The sequence below is a fragment of the Zingiber officinale genome, chromosome 11B, assembly GCF_018446385.1.
Source record: "Zingiber officinale cultivar Zhangliang chromosome 11B, Zo_v1.1, whole genome shotgun sequence".
NCBI lineage: Eukaryota > Viridiplantae > Streptophyta > Magnoliopsida > Zingiberales > Zingiberaceae > Zingiber > Zingiber officinale.
In genome coordinates this window covers 6899340-6921308 of record NC_056007.1, presented here as the reverse complement: position 1 = coordinate 6921308, position 21969 = coordinate 6899340, and positions in this window count along the sequence as shown.

The window sequence follows — 21969 nt, the reverse complement described above, 5'->3', positions numbered from 1 at the left end:
GTCAGCCATCTCACACACGATGGTGAGACCCAGTGGGTAGGGCTATGATAACCGTGCACTCTGCCATCACTGCTCCTGATGAGTGACCGAGTGGACGGGATGTTGTCAGAGTACACCTATCCTCCTACCCTAAATCATAAGTGGGGGACCTCAATGCTCTCATCTCCCTGAGCCAGTCTAGAGGAGGGATCCTTGACGTGCTACCATGCTGCGTCACGCTACCTATGAGTGGACCAGCGGAGCACCGACAGAGCACCTACTGCAACACACCCTGCCTGATAAAAACCACTAACCCATGAGTGGTTGTGTGTGCAGATCCATGTAACTGGCGATGTGCTCAATAATAATGGAGCCGACTATCGCACAGCATGCAATCATGCGAGATGGTGCATGACACTAAGCATAGAAAATATCCTGAACCTATATATATATATATATAATGTGTACCCTAAAACAAATTGACCAAATCAATGGTCAAAGTACACAGGTCAGATAAGGTATCAAAACCTAGGTCCTGAACATAATAAAAACTTGGTTGTGTCACTACTCCTATAAGCATGTATAATCAGGTAGGTACTAACATGAAGTGCATAACAAATAAACAAAGCAAGCATGTAACAGATTGGGTAGTGACCAACCGAAGCAGATAAGAAACATAATCATTGATATTTGTTAAAAACACTACTATGCATATCAAATGGCATAAAGTCAAAGTACCCGCCTCCAATAGAAAGGTCAAACCGGTCCAAATTCGACGTCGAGATGCTCGTCTCGCGTCAAAGTCCTGTGTCACCAATATACATACATTTTTATTTAGCTACAACTCAAATGCATAGCTAAATAAAATCCTTAAGGCTAAATTAGGGTAAAACCCTAATCAATCTAACCATCTAGTAATCCAATTTATTCCTAATTCAATACATGTACCTAGGTTAATGTTAGTTATTAACCTATCTATCAATCCTTGACAACATGATTAAAACCCTATACCTTACCTCAATTCACAGCTGCTATTGATCCACACCTAGGGATAGTGCCGCCGAAAGGAGTAGCCGCTGCTGGGGACCAGGATTCTACAACCAGAGACCACCATCCTCAATTAGCATAACCATTCCACCCAACACAGTGCTGCTCACGGCAGGACATGAAACAAAGCACAAAATCGAAAACCAAACCCTAAACCCTCACCTTTAATCCCACTGTCAAATTACTGCTGCTCATTGTCATCTTCTCCAGCTTCCGATTTCTGGCGATCTAGGGCACCGTGTCAACAGGGGCGGCGGCGCACAGTGCAGAGGACAAGAAGAGGGGCGACAGAGGAGAAGGTTAGGGCACGACTCTAGATTTGGGGGGCGGGGCGGCGATGCTGTCCGGCGTTGGAAGAATCGGTGCCGGCAGTGGAAGGGATTTGGCTAGGGCACGCGAGTTCGGCGGTGCTGTGTCGGCACTACTTCGTGTGGCATCGGCTGTGGCGACGACAGCGGCGCTAGGGCTCGGTTGCCGACCGATCGTGGGTCGACGTCGCGTCGGCCAGATGAGAAGAATCGGGGCTCTCGTCGCTGATGGTAGAGGGGTGAGGGCGTGCTCGCGAGGTCGGGCGGCCTGGCTTCGGCCAGAGGAGACAGTGAGTTTGGGAGAAGGGCACGGTGAGGAAAAGGGAGGAGGGAGTCGGGCACGGCTTAAATCGCAAGGAGAAGGAGAAGGGAGACCGCCCGACGTCGGTTAGGGCAAATAGGCGTCGAGCACGTGGGAGAGAAAGAAACGGAGAAAATAAAATGAGAAAGGAAAAATAAATAAAGAAAATCAACTTTTCCTCACTTAAATGGGTAGCTTAATAGGCTATCTCGGAGCCTATTTTTATCCCCGTAAACTCGTCCATACGAGTTCCAAAAAATTCCTGAAAAATTTCTAAAATTTTCAGAAAATTCCCTTATCATTATTCGCCATTTTCGGTATTTTACACTCTCCCCCTTTGCCATATATCAAAATCATCAACAACAAAAGGATGGGGAAAAAATTGAGAAAGTGATCATAGGGCCTTATCTAAAAATTTAGCCAATAATAAATTCAAAAAAGATATTAGATTTTTAGAACGTTTTGAAAAAATACTTAGCTTTAAAAAAAACTTAGTTTTAAGGACTTAGCCTTAGAAAACTTTAGCTTTTCACAAAATCCTTTTAGCTAAAACCAACAAAAACACTTAGCTTTTGGAAATGAATTTTCTTGAATACTTTTTAGCTAAGTAAAAAACTTTTATCAAAAAGTCAAGTATTGAGCTTTTTAAAGAAAACCTTTTTCTTAAAAATAGATTTCAGAAACCAAGTTTACAAAGATATTTTTATCTAAAGAAAAGTTTTTAACTTGAAAAGTGACTTAGCTAACTTTGAGTTAAAGAAACTTTTCAAAAAGAATACTCTGTTAAATCCTTAATTTTAAAAGAAGGGGGTATAATAAAAAAAATGTTTAGCTTTTGAGATAAATAATTAAAATAATTAGATTTTGAGAAATTGCTCAAAAAGGTTTAGAGAGAAAATTTAGCTAAGAAACTAATTTATCTTTGAAAAGATCACTTAGCTAATTATGAGTTAAAAAAAAATTAGTTTAAAGAGCGAAAAAGAAATTTTTAGAGATTCAAAATTTAGTTAAATTTAAAAAAAAATACTTAACTTGAAAATAATATCAACTTGTAAAATTTTAACTAAGGCCATTTTCACTTAGAAAATTTGGTTCTCTTTCCAAAAAGTTCTATAGCCCAAGCATGAGTAACTTAATTTCCTAAGCCACATATCTAACCATCAGCTACTAGGTGCATGTTTACCTAGAGGGCAACAGTTTTCACTTGGTTAGTCAAGTTAAGTTAGTGATTCAGTTAGTTTTGACTAAGACAGGATAACTTAACTTGATCAATGTAAATTTGGTGTTTATAGCCCAGACTTATGTTGATACACATCTATAAGCATACTGAAGTCCAGGTGGTACCCTATGCATCTCACACCATTCTAAGTATTTTCAAACACAAGCAAGTTAGACCTAGGGTGTTTGTGAGATGCTCTGGCTGAAACTAGGGGTACATGATTTCTAGGGGGTAAATTCCTAGGCAAAACCAGTTTTTTGAAAAACTGACAAAAGTTAGAATTTTGAAAAATATTTTTCCTAGGATTTTAAAACCAATTAAAAACAAGATGAATAAAAGTATAGTAATAAATTCTATTCTACTAAGCGCATTCCTATTTGTCTTCTAAGTGCACTGAACTCAAGTTTAGGTAAGGATTTTGTGAATATGTCAGCTAGATTTGATTTTAACTCAACATAGTTAAGTACAATATCACCATTAGCTACGTGATCCCTTACAAAGTGGTGCTTTACTTCTATATGTTTAGTCCTTGAGTGATGAATTGGGTTCTTGGTTAGATTAATTGAACTTATGTTATCAATTGAAATCTTAGTATCTTGATATTCTAGTTGATAGTCTTTTAGGGTATGCATCATCCATAATAATTGAGATGCACATTCACCTAGGGCTATATACTCAGCTTCAGTAGTGGATAGAGCAACACAGTGTTGCTTTCTGCTTGACCAACTTACTAGGCACTGACCTAGAAATTGACAGCTACCACTTGTGCTCTTTCTATCTAGTTTGTAACCGGCATAGTCTGAGTCAGAATATCCAGTTAGATCAAGGTGCAAGACCTAGAGTACCAAAGTCCTACATTTAAAGTTCCCTTAATATACCTAAGTATTCTTTTGGCGTATGTTAGGTGAGACTCTTTTGCACAAGATTGGTATCTTACACACATACCTACTGCAAAAAGGATATTCGGTCGGCTAGCAGTTAGGTACAGTAGACTTCCTATCCCACTTAGATAGTATTTCAAGTCTACTTGTCACGCCCCCAAAGGAGTTCCTGTCAGACAAAAATCCGGCAGAACCTCCCCTGTACCGGTGACAATCTGAAGCATCACTACAAGCAAAATACATCAGCCACATGCGGCTGGAATATTTATATACACAACCACGCAGTTATAATAACAGCCCACACGGCTGGAATGAAACAATAACAACCACGCAGTTATATATAAAACAGCCCACACGGCTGTACTAAAAACCAACACAGCGGAAAAACGAAAAACGGAAAGCCCAATACAACACAATCAACACACTGCTAGCCGGCTAGGCTTATACAACGAATACAACACCCAAAGACATAAGATAGCCACACGGCTATACACAAATACAATGCCAAAAATAAGAAATGAATATACAAAAGAAAACAATCACGATCTTCGGATGTGACGTAGGACCCGGCAGACAGGATACTCCGAGCGACACTCCAACCATCTACCTGAAAACATAGATATATACATGCGGTGGTGAGTATAGGTAACTCAGCGGGTAATAGAAAAGATAGTGCATGGTCTATACATAAAACATGGAGATCACAAGTATACAGTCTCAGTAGGGAATAAGAACAAGATCATACCATCATAATCAATGCATCTGAACATACCTGACATTATAACCTAACATAAACTGTACAAACCACAACTAACATAATGACGAATACATACCCAATCTGGAATCGACACGTGGTACAATGATCAGTAAACTCACCGGATCCGCAACAGATATACCCGTGACACCTGTGCAATATAAGTACGACTGCATATACATGTAAAATAAATGACATGTATGCAGCATGGCAACCAAATGCAACAATCATATCGCAAACAAATGCAACATACCACAAACACATGCAACTAGTATCTAGTAGGCATGTATGCAAATATAACCCCCAGATGCACCGTGCATCATATGCAAAAGTGCATGCATGCTCCATGGTCACCCCCGCCACCTCTCCGAACACCACGACCCCTGTATGGCCGAGAGGCTTGGGTCTGTGACGACTGTACTACCCTCCAGCCCACTATATAGTGGTCGAGGCGGACAGTCCGCTAGTAGCTATCTAACTACATAGCATCAGGGTCCCTGACTGCTCACAACGCCGGATCTCACTAAACCTCGTGACCGGGTGGCACGACAGGACTAGCAGCAACTGCTCCAACTACCACTACCCATGAGTGGCCGAGTGTGCGGTGCTAAACCAAACCTGCTGATGACTCTCTCAACCACAAGGGAGACAATAGTCATCAGATGCAATGAATGATGAACATGATATATATATATAATCATCATCCATGCAACACCCCAAACCTCATAAATACCTCCAACAAGAGTATAATCGTCATGATAAATCCACACATCCCACCCAACACATGTACACAACTACACATGTATAATCAACTCAGAATCTCCAATAATCCCCCTGGACACATATGCACCGATCGTAAATACAATCAACATGTATCCTCCAATAATAAACACATCAGACACGTGTATAAACCACAGACGTACAATCAACACAACTCCTCCAAAAGTACATAACAAATACGGATATACACACCACATGTAAATGCACGGTCAACCAGATGACTCCTATACACATACCCACCTTTGTACAGTCCACATCATATACCCAATCAGCATGATAATACCAGCCACCCGACAATCCCTACAAGACATACTCTACACGTGTAATCACAATAGAGTAGATATCAAGAGTGAAGACTGTATATGAATTAAATAGATCATCACAAGGGTCAAGCATAAGTATGATGCAGGAAAAACAGCAACCGATCATGATATAAGATAAAGCAGCCTAATTCATCCAATAATAACCATGCACTAAGTTTCAAAGAAACTATAAAGAGGTCAAGGAAGAAATACCCGCCTTGATACGTAGATCGTGCCAAGTAATCCCGTGTCAAGACGCTCGTCCCGAATCCAAGTCCTGCGATCAATATATATTTTATTTAGCTAATTTCATATGAATTAAAATAGCTAAATAAAATCCCTACCCAATCAGGATAACTCCACTCAAATCTGATCTCTGATTAATCCTCCAAATAATCCTTTATCACACTCCTTCTAGATCCCAACATAATCCATAATCTATTAATCAATCCAAAACTCATTAATCAACACATCTTAAATCCGACTCACATAATTCATCATCAATCAAACACTAATCCAAACTCATCATAAATCCTTCTAAATCCACTAATCAGTCCAATATTCAATCCAAATCAATATATCAAAGATGAATTCCAATAACAAACATGAAATCATGATATTCATCCAATCCCAATACAACTTAATCCAACTTAATATAATAAATCCATAGCACAACTTACCCAAACCGAATGTGAAATCCCTCAATTAAAGAACCAGCAGCTGCTATGTAGAAATGGATCTCCCTCTTCAATTCAAACACCTCCATTCACCTTCCATACATCCAAAACAAAGAATTAAACCCTAAATCATACTCCACATTCCTTTAGCTAACAACTTACCCAAATCTCTGATAACTGTAGGTGAAACACGATCAAAGAGTTCACTGCCGAGATTGGATCGCCAGAATTGTGGATTCGCCAAACTGACCGAAGCTACAAGAACAGCCAAGAATCAAATCTCTACATCTCAAATCCGAAATAGAGATTAGACTACTAGAAGAACTAATACAAGCCTTACCTTACTCCAATTTCTGCATCGGTAATCCGTCCACACTAAGGATCAGTAGCTGAGCAACGCCAACGAGAAAGAGGAACCAAAATCCAGTGAAGTGGAGCTCCCTGATCCAAGCTCCGACGACAAGGAGACGCTGGACATCCACCAGAGGCAACTAGGGCTCGAATCCCCCCTCCCTCACCGAGCCCTAGCCTAGCCGTGCCCTAGCCTCGCCATGCCCTAGCCGCTGAGGAACAACCGATCGCGAGCAAGAAACCCCTGAGGACGTAATCGCTCCGCCGGAGATGATGGGTACCGTCGAGTTCCGGCGACACCTTCCCTCTGACGACGCGTGATGACTAGATCACGGTGGAAGAAGCCTCTCCGTCGTCGTCGAGTTGTCTGCTCGCGAGGAAGAAAGGAAAATGAGGGGAAGACGAATCGGTAGCCGGTAGCCTGCCTCCTCAATGCTCCGGTGGCTGCCCTATGTCGGCGACGCCGAGAGGGGAGGAGAGGAGAATCGCTGGTGGTGAGGCTCGGGACGAAGAAATCGCCGGAGAGGGGGAGATTTAGGGCGCGATTTGAGGAGGAGATCGGGGAGATCGAGAGGGAAGAAGTGGGTTCGGGTGAGGAAAGGGGAAAACGGCGATTTGGGGAAAAAAAATAAACGAAAATGAATTTATAATTGAAAACATTTCCTCACTTAAACGGGTATCCCAAACAGGTCTTATCCGCACCCGCCGATCGGTCCCCTCAAAACCCTCCGTACGAACTCCGAAAAATTCCCAGAAAATTTCTAAATATTCTGGAAAAATCCAATAAGATTTTTCGTCCAGTAATATTTATTATTTAATCTTACGGTATCTTACACTACTAGTTTTCCTTCTAAGTTAGAGTCCATGTTAATGTTAGTAGCCATTGGAGTATTAATATTTTTTGAATCTTCCATTCCAAATTTTCTAATTAATTCATTAGCATATTTAGTTTGAAAAATATAAATTTCATCTTTAGTTTGTTTAATTTGTAAACCTAGGAAAAAATTAAGTTCACCTACCAAACTCATTTCAAATTCATTTTCCATTAATTTGATAAATTCTTTTAAAAATTTAGAGTTGGTTGATCCAAAAATTATATCATCTACGTAAATTTGGGCTATAAAAACATATTTTTCCAAGGTGTTTACAAATAGGGTTGGATCTATCTGACCTTGGTTGTAAGATATCGTAAAATTTAAAATAAATATTATTGGACGGAAAATCTTATTGGATTTTCCAGGAATTTTTAGAATTTTTTTGGGATTTAAACGGAGTCCGTATGTCCCGTTTTGAGGGGATGGATTCGGGTTACAGTGAAGGCCTGTTTGGAACACCCTTTGAGTGGGAGTTGATTAAGGAATTAACTTAGAGTTTAATTATATTAATTTAGGTATTTAATTAAAAACCTCTTCCCTAAAATTTCTGATCCTTTTTCTTCCCCCCTTCTTCGCGCGAGTTCCCTTCTCTCGAGCCCTCTCTCTCGATTCCTCATCGCCCGATCGCCGGCAACCGCGAGTTCATCGCCGGTAGTAGTCCTCCCCTCGTCCTTCCCTCTGCGTGTTACACCGACGCCCCTCCTCCTTTCTTCTCTCTCGTGCCTCTGCCTTGGATCGCCGACAGAGGGGGTCTCTTCCACCGAGATCACGCCTTCACGTGTTGTCGGAGAGAAATTCGCATTGGATCTTGAGGGTACCGGCTATCTTTGATGGAGCGATCGTCCCTTTGTCTATGCTTGAGCACGACAGCGACTCAGTGGCTAGGGTACGGTGGGGCTAGGGCTCGGCGGGGCTAGGGTTCAATGGGGGAGGGGAGCTGCTTCGCGTTGATCCCCATTGATCATGGCCTTTTGGCTCTCCTCCTTGATCTGTATACTGGAGAGCGTTGCGGATTGTCACTAGCTGAGGTGGATCGCGCGATGCCTGCGGTAGGCGATGGATTAAGGTAAGGTATTATCGGGAAATTCTGTGAATTCAAGGATTCTTATGTAACTGGGTTTGTTTGTGATGTTCTTTCTGATGCTGGACTTGTAGGAGGCATCAGATCAGCTTCTTGGTGGATTCTTCGTGAGCATATCACTGCCCCTTCACTTCTTGTAGCTGTTGAGGTCTCGGTGGGAGGATTAGGGATCAATGGAGGTGAGTAAGGTCTATATTTGTTAGAGTTGCAGCAAAATAGATACTCTACATCTAGGTTCTGGGTTAATCTTGGAAAGAATTGGTGTAGGGGAGGCTCTTGATGGCTGTTGGCAGGGGTTCTTGTGGAGCTGTGAGTTTGGATTGGCTGCCATACATTAAGGTAAGAGATGTTCTTCCAGTAGGGTATTTCTATTGGTTTCATTAGTGTGTTGCTAAATTAAGTTTCTAAAGGATGGTAGGGTTTGTGCTTGCTTAGATTTATGAGTGGTGTGATGTGGATTGGATGAATTATTGTGGATTAAGAATTAAGGTGATTTAATTCCCACATTGGTTTGGATTAGTAGATGGATTGTAGATTGTGTTTGGAAAGATTGAAGGATTTTTAAGGAGGTTTGAGTAGTGTTTGATAAGTGAGTTTTGGAGTTGACTTATAATGGTTATTGGGTGAACGATTTATGTAAATGGATACATGATTGTTATTGGTATGTGTTGGAGGGATTAGGGTTTGTATTGGGTTGGAATTGTGGATATGGTGATTGGTTGATGTAGATTGTTATGTGATCATTCTTAGGATCATTTGATTGATTGTTGATTGCATTATCAGATGTGGTGGTTTGATTAGTTGTTGATGAGGATGTTTGGTGGTTGTGGACTTATGAAGGAGATTTGATTTTTATGATAGGTTATTGTGGTTTGATATCATTATGTGGAGATTGCTATTGGATTAAATGATATGTTGATTTGGGGGATTAGTCAGAGATCAGATTTGATTGGAGTGATCCTATTGGGTTAGGGATTTTATTTAACTATTTAATTCATATGGATTTAGCTAAATAAAATATAAATATATTGATTGCTGCATGACTTGGATTCGGGATGAGCATCTCGATGCTGGATTACGTGACACCATCTACATTTCAAGGCGGGTATTTCTTCCTTGGCTCTATGTAGATTTTTATTGAGCTCAGTGCATGGTTATTATGTGATGGTTTAGGCTGCTTTACCTTATATCATGTTCGTTGGTTACTTTCCTGCTTGATACTTATGCTTGACCCTTGTGATGATCTATTTAATTCTTATACAGTCTACACTTTGGATTATCTATACTCTGTGGTATTTGTGCACATGTAGAGTGTGTATGGTAGTGTATGGTTTATTGGCAGTGTACATATGATGATTGCCCATTTGTATGTCGTGTACACATTTGTCCGGCGTGATGATTGGAGGAGTTGTGTTGATTGTATATTTGTTGTATATACATGTGTCTGATGTGTTTTTATTGGAGGATATATGTTGATTGTACCTATGTTCGATGTACATGTGTTAGGGGGATTATCGGAGATTCTTGGTTGATTATACATATGTAGTTGTGTATATGTGTTTGGTGGGATATGTGGAGGTATCTTGATGATCATACTCATGTTGTGGGGTACTTAGGTGGATTTAGAGTTGCATGGATGATGACGGTGTTCGTATCATGATTATATATATATCATGTTCATCATTCATTGCATTGTTGACGACGATTGTCTTCCTTGTGGTTGAGAGAGTCGTCAGTCGTTTATAGCTATCCTTTCGACCACTGTTGGAGAGTGGTAGCTTGGAGCTAGTCCTGTCGCGCTCATTCAGCCGCTCAGTGTTCTGTCAGCCTCGACCACTCTGGAGTAGTGGGTCTTGAGGGTACAGTAGGCAGAGGGTTTGAGTTATGAGTGGTCAGGGACCCTTAGCTATGTAGTTATATAACTACTTAGCAGATCGTCCGCTTCGGCCGCCTATAGCGGTGCATGTACTGGAGGCTAGTACGGTTTGTCACGGACCCAAGCCTCTCGGCCATACAGGGGTCGTGGTGTCTAGAGAGGTGGCGTGGGTGACCATGGAGCATGCATGCACATTTGCATTTGATGCGCGGTGCATCGTTGGAGATATATTTGCATACATGCCTAGTATATATTAGTTGCATGTGTTTGTGGTATGTTGCATTTGTTTGCGATATGATTGTTGCATATGATTGTCATGCTGCATACATGTCATTTATTTTACATGTATTTGCAGTCGTATTTATATTGCACAGGTGTCACGAGTAGGTCTGTTGCAGATATGGTGAGTTTACTGATCATTATACCAGGTGTTGATTCCAGATTGGGTATGTATCTATCATTATGTCGGTTGTGGTTTGTACAATATGTATGTCAGGTTAGTAGGTCTGATATGTTCAGATGCATTGATTATGATAGTAGGATCATGTTCTTTGATTCCCTACTGAGACTGTATACCTTTGATCTCTATGTTTATTTATAGACCATGTACTATCTTTTCTATTACCTGCTGAGTTACCTATACTCACCACCGCATGTATATCTTTATGTTTTCAGGTAGATGGTTGGAGTGTCGCTCGGAGTATCCTATCTGCCGGGTCCTACGTCACATCCGAAGATCGTTTCGGGTTTTGTATCTGTTTTATTTGTATTTAGTATTCGCTGTATTTGATGTGTTGTTGAATTTGTTGTTGTGTTTGTTGTATAAAGCCTAGCCGGCTAGCAGTGTGTTGATTGTGTTGTGTGGGCTTTCCTTCATTTTTCCGCTGTGTTTTAGTACAACCGTGTGGGCTGTTTTATATATAACTGCGTGGTTGTGATTGTTTCATTCCAGCAGAGTGGGCTGTTATTATAACTGCGTGGTTGTGTATATAAATATTCCAGCCGCATGTGGCTGATGTATTTTGCTTGTATTGATGCTTCAGATTATCACCGGTATAGGGGAGGTTCTGCCGGATTTTTGTCTGGCAGAGACTCCTTTGGGGGCGTGACATTGGTTGAACCCTTTTGATATTAGGTAATTAGACAAACGTTCATACCAAGCCCTAGGTACTTGTTTTAGTCCATATAGGGCCTTTTTTAGACTAAAAACATGGTTTGGATGTTCTAAGTCTTCAAATCCTGGGGGTTGGCTTACATATACTTCTTCATTGATGAATCCGTCTATGAAAGTAGATTTTACTTCCATTGGTGCTGCATAGGCCAGCAGCATCATAATAGATTCAAGTCTGGGTACAGGGGTGTAGGTCTCATCATAGTCTAACCCTTCTACTTGGTTGAACCCTTTAGCTACTATCTTGCTTTGTTTCTAACTATTTCACCCTGATCATTTAATTTGTTCCTAAAAATCCATTTAGTATTAATTATGGTTTTATTAATGGGTTTAGGTACTAGTCCCCAAACCTGGTTTCTTTCAAATTGGGTTAATTCCTCTTGCATTGCTAATGTCCAGTCTAGTTCTGGTAGGACTTCATCTACAGTTTTGGGTTCAATTTTAGAAATAAGGGCTATTTGGCTTAGATTTCTATAAGATGACCTAGTTCTGATTCCTAGAGTTGGGTCACCCAAAATTTGGTCAGATGGGTGATTGTTATTTGTTCTTGTTGGTCTTAGATTTGGGTTAGTAACTGGTTCTTGTTCTTCATTAGGTTTCAGTTGAATTTCTTCATCATCTTCTATGTTTCTTGAGTTAATATTTTCTAGATTAATATTTTCATTTATTACATTAGATAAGTTATTTTCTTAATCAAAAATTATATTTATTGTTTCTTCAACTTTTAGGGTGTTTTTATTATAAACTCTATATGCCTTACTAGTTGTTGAGTATCCTAAAAATAATCCTGGGGTTGTTTTTTACGTGAATTTTCCTAAGTAGTCCTTGATGTTTAAGATGAAAACTTTACACCCAAATACCTTTAAATAGTTTAAGTTAGGAATTTTATTATAATATATTTCATAAGGTGTTTTATTTTGAATTTTATTAATTAAAATTCTATTTTTGTATATAGCAGGCAGTATTAATTGCCTCAGCCCAGAATTAATTGGATAATTTATATTCATTCAACATGGTCCTAGCGGCTTCTTGTAGGTTTTTGTTTTTATGTTTGACTAGACCATTCTGTTGGGGGGTCCTAGGGCATGAAAATTCATATTTATATCCATTAATTTCACAAAATGCAATAAACTTGTGGTTTTCAAATTCTCCCCCATGGTCACTTCTAATTCTTTTTATCTAAGTGTCTTTTTCATTTTCTATTAATTTACAAAAGATTTTAAAGACTTCAAAGGTTTCATCTTTAGTTTTAATGAATTTTACCCAAGTAAATCTTGAGTAATCATCAATTATTACTAAGCAATATTGGTTTTTGCTTAGTGACTTGGCTCCATGTGAATCAAAGAGGTCTTAGTGAAGGAGGTCAAGTATCGAAGTAGTTCTATTTAAGTTGGTTAATTTGTGGATTGATTTGGTTTGTTTACCCTGTTGACAATCATTACAAATTGAATTGTCAGTAAATTTTAATTTGGGCAAACCTCTCACTAAACCATTTTGACTTATTTTTGAAATAAGTCTAGTGTGAGTGTGACCTAGTCTCCTGTGCCACAACTCGGTTTTCTCTTGTTGTGTTAAAAAACACTCTAGAGAGGAAGTTGGTAGATCTATAGAATAGATGTTCTTTTTCCTAATGCCCTTAAGTGTGATTTCAGGATTATTAATATTCTTAATTATGCACTCAGTTTTTGAAAATGTGACTAAATATCCTGAGTCACATAATTGGCTAATACTAAGTAAATTAAAACTGAATTGTTCAACCAATAAGACTTTTTGAATGTAAAAATCATAATTAATTGAATATTACCTATTCCGATTACCTTAAGGGTTCCATCGTTGCCAAACGCAACATACCCTAAGTTCTTGAGTTTCAGCTTAGTGAATTTCAATCTCCAGTCATGTGTCTGGAGCATCCACTATCTAGCATCCATTAATCCAAACCTTTATTGTGGGAAAAAAAAAGGCAAATACGCTCGCCCCAACGCCCCCGCCAACCCGTCCCAAGGCCAACACGGAGGAGGTAAATCACGGGCGGCTACTATGTAACGCCCGAAAATTTCCAAATAAATTATTAGAAATATTCTACTATTTTTCTGGAATTTTAGGAGATTTTTATAGAATTTTTAGAGTAGCGGAAGTAGCAAAAATAAATAGAAACGTAAAATAGCCTAAGCGGAAATTAAACCCGCAACCTATGGACCCAGTGTCTTATAGAGAACTCTAGTAACCAGGAGGCCCCAGCAGGGGTATGCTGAAAGAAGAGGGAAGCAATTATATTTAAGTTTAAGTTGACCGAATAAACCACTTAATATAAATAGGGAAATAATTAAGTGAGGGTTTATTTTGGATCGGGATTTCTTCCTCTCCTCACCCTCACGCCGCCTCTCTCTCTCTCTTCCGCACCCTCTCAGCCACCAAAACCCCAAGAGACCTAGGGTTCCATCCTTAGGGTCGTAGGATCACCTTCCGGCAACAACTCCGGCACGAGGACGCTCTTCTCCGCGAGAGGAACACGTAGACGTAAGGAGATCGTCGAAAAGATCTTCTTCACCGGAAAAATAGCGACTAGAATCGTAAGGAAATTAGTGCAGGAGGTAAGAAACCCCTCACCTGCAGTATAAGTAGCTATTCGCATGTTTTTATGCATTAGTTTAGTCGTATGCAGATTTTTAGTAAGTAGGGTGTGTTCTAGTGCACACCAAGTGTTTGATAAAATGTTTAGTTCAGTAAAATGCTACAGTAGGCATTTTAATAGCTCAGTAAATGCAGTAGAAGCATTTAAAATAGCATATTTAGTATTACTTCAGCTTATATGGGACTACGGTCCAATGGGTGGGCTCCCATAGTCGCCTCTAGGTTCAGATAACCTAGCTCTAGGTTCAGATAACCTAGTAAAAGCAAGATAAATTAATTAGCTTATGATCCAATATTTTACTTTTATCAGTGGCACTGTACTAGACTAGATGTCCTTGGGCTGGGCTCCCACAGTCATCCCTAGGTTTAGATAACCTAGTAAATCCTACTAAATTCGGGTCTTGCAACCCCGGGTCTAGTTAGGGATGCGCGGATAGCAAGTACAGTTGCCGGGCCCATCAACAGCATGATTAGTATTTTCATCTATTTATGATAAATAGCTTTCAAAAACTTACAATCAGTTATGTGAACATGATTTAAATTCAGTATTAGCTTAGTTCAGTTCAGCTCAGTTTATGTTCCAGTTTAGCTCTTTCTTAATGATATCCCAGGATTAGTTTTAATGACATGTTTTAGTATTCATGTTAGTAATTTTAGTATGCCATGCTTTAACATGTTCAGCATATGTTTTAAATAACATTCTTTAAAAAGCATGTTTTCATCGTGTGCATGTTTTTGTGAGGTAGATGGTTTATTACTAAGCTCCCAAGCTTACAGATACTTCTTTTCCTTATACTGCAGATAAAGGTAAAGGAAAGATGGATTAGCGGAGGTTGGAGGACAATGCGATGAAGATGTGTGTGACAGGAACTTGGAATAAAGATGCTTGGGAACTAGCAAACCTGAAATTTAGCATTTCTGATTTTAGTTATTTTCTATACTTTAGAATGTTAAGTAGTATGAAAGGTGAAGTATGCACTAAGTTTGATATTAGATAGCAAACTATGAGTAGTGATATGCCTAGTAGTTTCGCTTTATGCTTATAGAGTTGATATATGTGATTTGTGCACGAAATAGTGCTGAAATCAGAGCTCAGCTGCGAAATCAGAAACCCTCAATCGATCAGCTGATCGATTGGGGAGCTCGTTTCCGCGAACAGTAAGCTTCTGGATCGATCAGCCGATCGATCCGGTAGCATTTTGTCGCGAACAGAGAATTAATGGATCGATCGGTTAGCCGATCGATCCTGTAGCGTTTTGTCACGAACAGAGAATTAATGGATAGATCAACCGATCGATCGGGGAATTAGCTCTCGCGAACAGAGAGCTTTAGAATCGATCACTGGATCGATTGGCAAGTATGGATCGATCAGCCGATCGATCCAGAATTTACCCGTGTACAGTAGCAATCCGAATCGATCAGTGGATCGATCAGACCACTCCAATCGATCCCCCAATCGATTGGGAGGCCTGATAATAGCTGGAAACCCCTCATTTCAGCCCTTGATCATATGTGAAGCCTAGATTACATCCTTTGGCATAGGTACAACACTCAAGATGTAGTTTAAACATGAATTTCAGATCTAATAGCAATTAGCAGAAGAAATTGTATTAGTTAGCAAAATTTTTAATTAACTCAGTTTTCCGCACATTAAGAATCGTTAGCAACAGTATAATGTAACCCCCGGCCTTACAGCTTAGTTAGTAGGAGGCGGGTCGTTACAACTAGCCTTTGAAATAGTGACTAGCACATAAGGGAGGTATTTACCTCGGCTTTGCCGAGATTCAAATCTTTATGTTCCTACATAAAGTATTTGATTTGGGTCAATTTAATGGATTCAGAAGATAGTTTGATTGAAATCAATTTAATGTTCCATCTCACCCAATCTAAATGATCAAACATGGTATTCCTATGAGTGATTGTGAGATGGTTTATGAAGTTACTAATTAAGTTGATTAAGTATTATTGATAATTTAAGTTAATTATTAAGTTATGTTGATAATTTAAGTTAATTATTAAGTTATGTTGATAATTTAAGTTAATTATTAAGTTGATTAATTTATGTTGATGATTTAAGTTAATTATTAAGTTGATTAATTTATGTTTATAATTTAAGTTAATTATTAAGTTGATTAATTTATGTTGAGTTAATTATTAAGTTGATAATCTATTAAGTTAATTATTAAGTTGATAATTTATTAAGTTAATTAAATAGTTGAATAGTTAAATTAATTTCGACTAGATTCATCCTAGATCCATCTCACCCGATTCTAAGTTATCAATCAGGAAATCTTAAGTAATTTTGTGAGATGATTATCTTTAATTTAGATTATGTCTAAGGATTAATTTACATTTGAGTTAGACTTAGGTTTTCCAATTAGTCAATTAAATACACATTTCAAAGATTGACTCCCAGGCTGTGGTGAGGCACTGGGCCTTCTTGGGTATGGGATCATCCACTACTTCTAGATAGAGTCTTTCAAAGAAAATATATATTTAATTTTCTTTTTGAAACTCCTAGGACTAACTAATCAAGTGTAAATTACGCCTAGGTCCTTAATCTATCCTAATCTAATCATGCATTTTATAAAGAAAAAAAATAAACAATCATCAAGAAATTTTATCTATTTATCAAGATAGTTTTTCTATTGGCTCCCCCTGGATCATAGCCTCGATATGGTCTATCAAGGTAATTAACTTGATCCTTGGGGACCCAATATTGACCAAGTCCAACTTGATTGACCAAGTTGGACTTAGATACCCATGCTTGGACTACCTTTCTACTTGGTCTGTTAACAAGCGACAGATAAGACCGATATTTTCTTTTAGTTTTAAATCCTAGTCCGGATCGATTGTATACGGCCTTGTGTTTTCCAAGAATCAAGTCAAGATTCTTGGAAGCCAGTGTAAATTGTTCCAATGCAATCTTCAAATCCTTGACTTAAGTTTTCAGACTGGAATTCTCTTCTTCAAGCTTTTGGACTTGAGTTGAGGTTCTAGTCTGAACAGAGTCAGTCAAGGATTCGAAGTGAGTTACTTCTTTGAGGGATGTTACCTCCCTTAGAAGCGATTTTATCTTAACATTAGATTTAACTAATTTATGTATTAAATAATTAATCAAGTTATATAATCGAGGCATACTTACAGAGGGGTTAGGCTCTTCGGAAATGGATACGGATCCATGGCTTCTCTCGGACTCAACTTCCGATTCGTCCTCGCTTCCAGATTCGTTGATTTGGTCCTAGACTGTCATTGCAAGAAAACTTGTTTCTTTGAGTTCTTCATCATCTGACTCTTCTGAGGAAGACTAGTCCCAGGTTACCTTCAGAGCCTTCTTCCTTCTTGGTTTCTTCACGTCTTTCTGGTTCGGACAGTTCACCTTGATGTGCCCCTTCTGGTTGCATCTGTAGCAGGTGACTTCGACTTTCATCTTTGAGTTCGGTTGGGCCTCCTTGGACTAGATTACCTTTTTGACATCCTTTTTGTTGAAGCCTTTCTTATTTCTGTAGAGCTTCCTCACCAGGTTAACGAGTTTGGTCATGAGCTCATCATCGTCGTCATCTGACTCCGGTTCAGTTATGTATCTTGGTTTTGACTCGCGCGCTCTGCCTGTACCTGCAACCAAAGCTATACCCTTCTCGGCCGAACGTGAGTTAATCTGTTCATGCAATTCAAATTCTATAAATAGTTCATCTAATTTAATTGAAGTGAGATCCTTGGATACCTTGTAAGCATCTACCATGGACGCCCACAAGGTATTCCTCGGAAATGCATTTAGGGAATACCTGATTATATCTCTATTTTCTACCTTTTGTCCGATTACATGGAGACCGTTGAGGAGATCTTGAATGCGGGCGTGTAACTGGCTTGCCATTTCACCTTCCTGCATTTTAATATTATATAATTTATTAAAAATGAGATCCCTCTTACTTACCTTGGTATTGGATGTTCCTTCGTGTAATTCAATTAGCTTCTCCCAAAGTTCTTTGGCACTCGAGAATGGGCCTACGTGGTTCAACTCCTCCTTCGTCAGTCCGCATTGGAGGGTGCAGGTCGCTTTGGCGTTGGCTTCTACTTTCTTGATCAAAGTCATGTCCTAGTTCTCGTATGGTATTGGTTTGCCGGTGCCGTCAGTTGGTAGTTCCAGACTAGTTTTGACGATTACCCAGACTTCAAAGTGAGTCTGAAGGTATGCCTCCATCCTGTAACGCCCGCCCCTCCTGCTAGTAGGGTGCGGGGTTACGTACTTAACCATTTCTATTTCTATTTGCGGAAACATATATGCATATTAAAATTTCTTTTGAAAATAAAGCACATAAGAATATCTTGAAGTCATACGAACAATAACATAACACACTAGTCCATGTTAACACCACCACACACATCTCCTTGCCTCTCCCGCAGCTCCCTTAGGTCATCCATTCTTTGCCCTTATCTGTGGTACAAGGAAAGTAAGCTATAAGCATACAGGCTTAGCAAGATCCTTTCCTACTCACAAAATCCATATATCAATGCATAAACACATAAGCATACAACCATAAAAATATGATCATCTAACATCATAAGGGCATAGCATGTTATATCATAAATCATAAGGAACATCATGCTAAATCATATCATAAATCCAAATATCATAAGAGCATAGCATGTCATATCGTAAATCATATCATATCAGCTCATAAATAACATCATGCTATATCATATCATAAATCATCATGTCCTATAAATCATAAATCGTATCATGCAAGATGTCTTTTAAAATGTATGTCATGTCATATGCAAGATGTTTTAAAACATAGCATATAGTACTTGAACATAATATCATCATGAGGGTCCGGCTTGTACCACATACATACATAAATGCGCGCAATCCCTAGGACAGGGTAGCTAGCCCCGAACCTACTAGGGATCTAGGTCCGTTCATAGTCCGTCGACCTAGGGGCGTACTAAGGAGCCCATCCCTTTACTAGACCCGTTCATAGTCCGTCGGCCTAGGGGCGCTTATGGAGCCCACCTTTGGTACAAGCCATACAAAGTAAAATATCATATCATGGTTCATATCATAACATAACACATCTTATCTTATCATATCATGAGGAGTAAAGCATGCATATTTGGGCACACAGCACATGCATGGATCATAAACATACATAATGAACATGTCATTTATCACATCATAAAACATGCATATTTGGGCACACAGCACATGCATGGATCATAAGCATACATAATGAACATGTCATTTATCATATCATAAAACATGCATATTTGGGCACACAGCACATGCATGGATCATAAGAATACATAACGAGCATGTCATTTATCATATCATAAAACATGCATAGTTGGGCACAAAGCACATGCATGGATCATAAGCATACATAACGAACATGTCATTTATCATATCATAAAACATGCATAATTGGGCACAAAGCACATGCATGGATCATAAGCATACATAATGAACATGTCTTTTATCATATCATAAAACATGCATAATTGGGCACAAAGCCCATCATAAAAGACACAATTATGCATAGCATCAGTAAATAACATTTCCTAATTCATAACGCATCAAGTGAGGCATATCTAAGCTTTTAACTCATAATGGCTGAACCACTCATAAGGAGAAAACCAAGCTATAGGCAACATGCAAGTGTGAACACCTAGCTAAATTCATATCATATTATCAAGAGGTACATGAGCATGCTAGGTTAACCTTTTAGCTTCTCTAAGCCCTAGTTTGATTCTTGACCGAACCTTACATGAAGGGAAAACTAGGTTTTAAATCAACATATAAGCATAATCACCTAGCTAAATTCATATCATATTATCAAGAGATACATGAGCATGCTAGGTTAACTTTTTAGCTTCTCTAAGCTCTAGTTTTGTTCTTGGCCGAAACATACATGAAGGGAAAGCTAACTTTAAAACAACATATAAGCATGAGCACCTAACTACATTCATATCACATTATCAAGAGATACATGAGCATGCTAGGTTAACTTTTAACTTCTCTAAACCATAACTTTGGGTTCTTGGCCGAACCATCCATGAAGAGAAAACTAGGTTTTAAACAACATATAAGCATAATCACCTAGCTAAATTCATATCATACTATTAAGAGATACATGAGCATGCTAGGTTAACTTTTAGCTTCTTTAAAACCCTAATTTTGGTCTTGGCCGAAACACACATGAAGGGAAAACTAGGTTTTTAAATCAACATATAAGCATAATCACCTAGCTAAATTCATATCATATTATTAAGAGATACATGAGCATGCTAGATTAACTTTTAGCTTCTTTAAAACCCTAATTTTGGTCTTGGCCGAAACACACATGAAGGGAAAACTAACTTTAAAACAACAAAAAAGCATGAACACCTAACTACATTCATATCACATTATCAAGAGATACATGAGCATGCTAGGTTAACTTTCTAGCTTCTCTAAGCCCTAGTTTTGTTCTTGGCCGAAACATACATGAAGGGAAAGCTAACTTTAAGCAACATTCAAGCATAAGAAAAACCAACCCAATCCCTTAACATAGCATACATATCATAAGGATGTAGTAAACATGGTTAGTTTAGGTCTTAAGCTTCCCTAGATCCTTCATCTATTCTTGGCCGAAAGTTCATGTTTAAAAATCTAGGTTTTAAGTCAACATACAACATGAGAACATTAACTAGCTTCTTATACTAGGATACTTATCATAAGAACATAATGAACATGCTTTATTTAGATCTTGATCTACCCAAATCTTTCCTTTTATTTTATACTTGGCCGAAAGTTCCAACTTGTGACCCTAGGTTTTAAGCATTCTACTCCTATGTAAAAACAAAAACAACTTGTACCACAGGTGAGGGGATACTTACATCCTTTAGCTTGTGGTTTTTCTTAAGGAAAAATACTCTAGGTGAAGAGGAAGAAGAGAGCTTCTTCTTCTAGCACTCCCTTTGATTTGCTCTTGCTTGGAAGGGGTAGACCTTGAAGGCTCCTTCTTGTAAATTAGTTTTCTTGGAGAGGAACCTTAGCTTATCTTTTGGAAATGAGGAGAAGGAGAGCTTTTGGTTTCGGTGAAGAATGAAGAAGGAGAAGGAAGGAGGAAGAAGAAGAAAGGATTAATCACTTGTCTTTTCTTCTTTCCATCCTATTTATTTCCTTTGTAATGAACATACCTTCATTCATCCCCCTTAGCCCTCCTATTTACTTCACTCTTTTAATTCCACAAAAATAGAGAGAAGGAGGGAAGCAAGCAACTTGTCTTTTGCTTGCTTCTTCTTTTAACCAAGAGGAAGAGAAAGTAAGCTACTTGGGTTTCTCTTGTTCCTTTACTTAACCATCCTCTCACCTTTAACTAATATTTCTATTCTTTTCTATGTACATATCATTCATGTCTCTAGTGGTTATCATACACCAATTTAACTCTATCATTTGTGGGAGGTTCAAGGTTCAATCCTTGACTTCACCTCTTTTTATTTTGGTTTCTATTTTTCCCTTTTTCTCTTTCTTTCTTTTATTCTTCTATTTTAAAGAAAAATACTCCTAGGTATAGCTTAGCATTTTGTGGGCGTTACACATCCGGCCCTTCTAGTAACCGAAGTCATCTCTGGTGAAGAGCGGTGGGCGAGCGGTGCTAAAGCCTTCTTGTAGAGCCATCTAGCATAAAAAATGAGAAAGAAGCGTGTCCCAGGACTTGATCCTAGATTAGTAGTGCGGTTTAAAAAGAAAATAC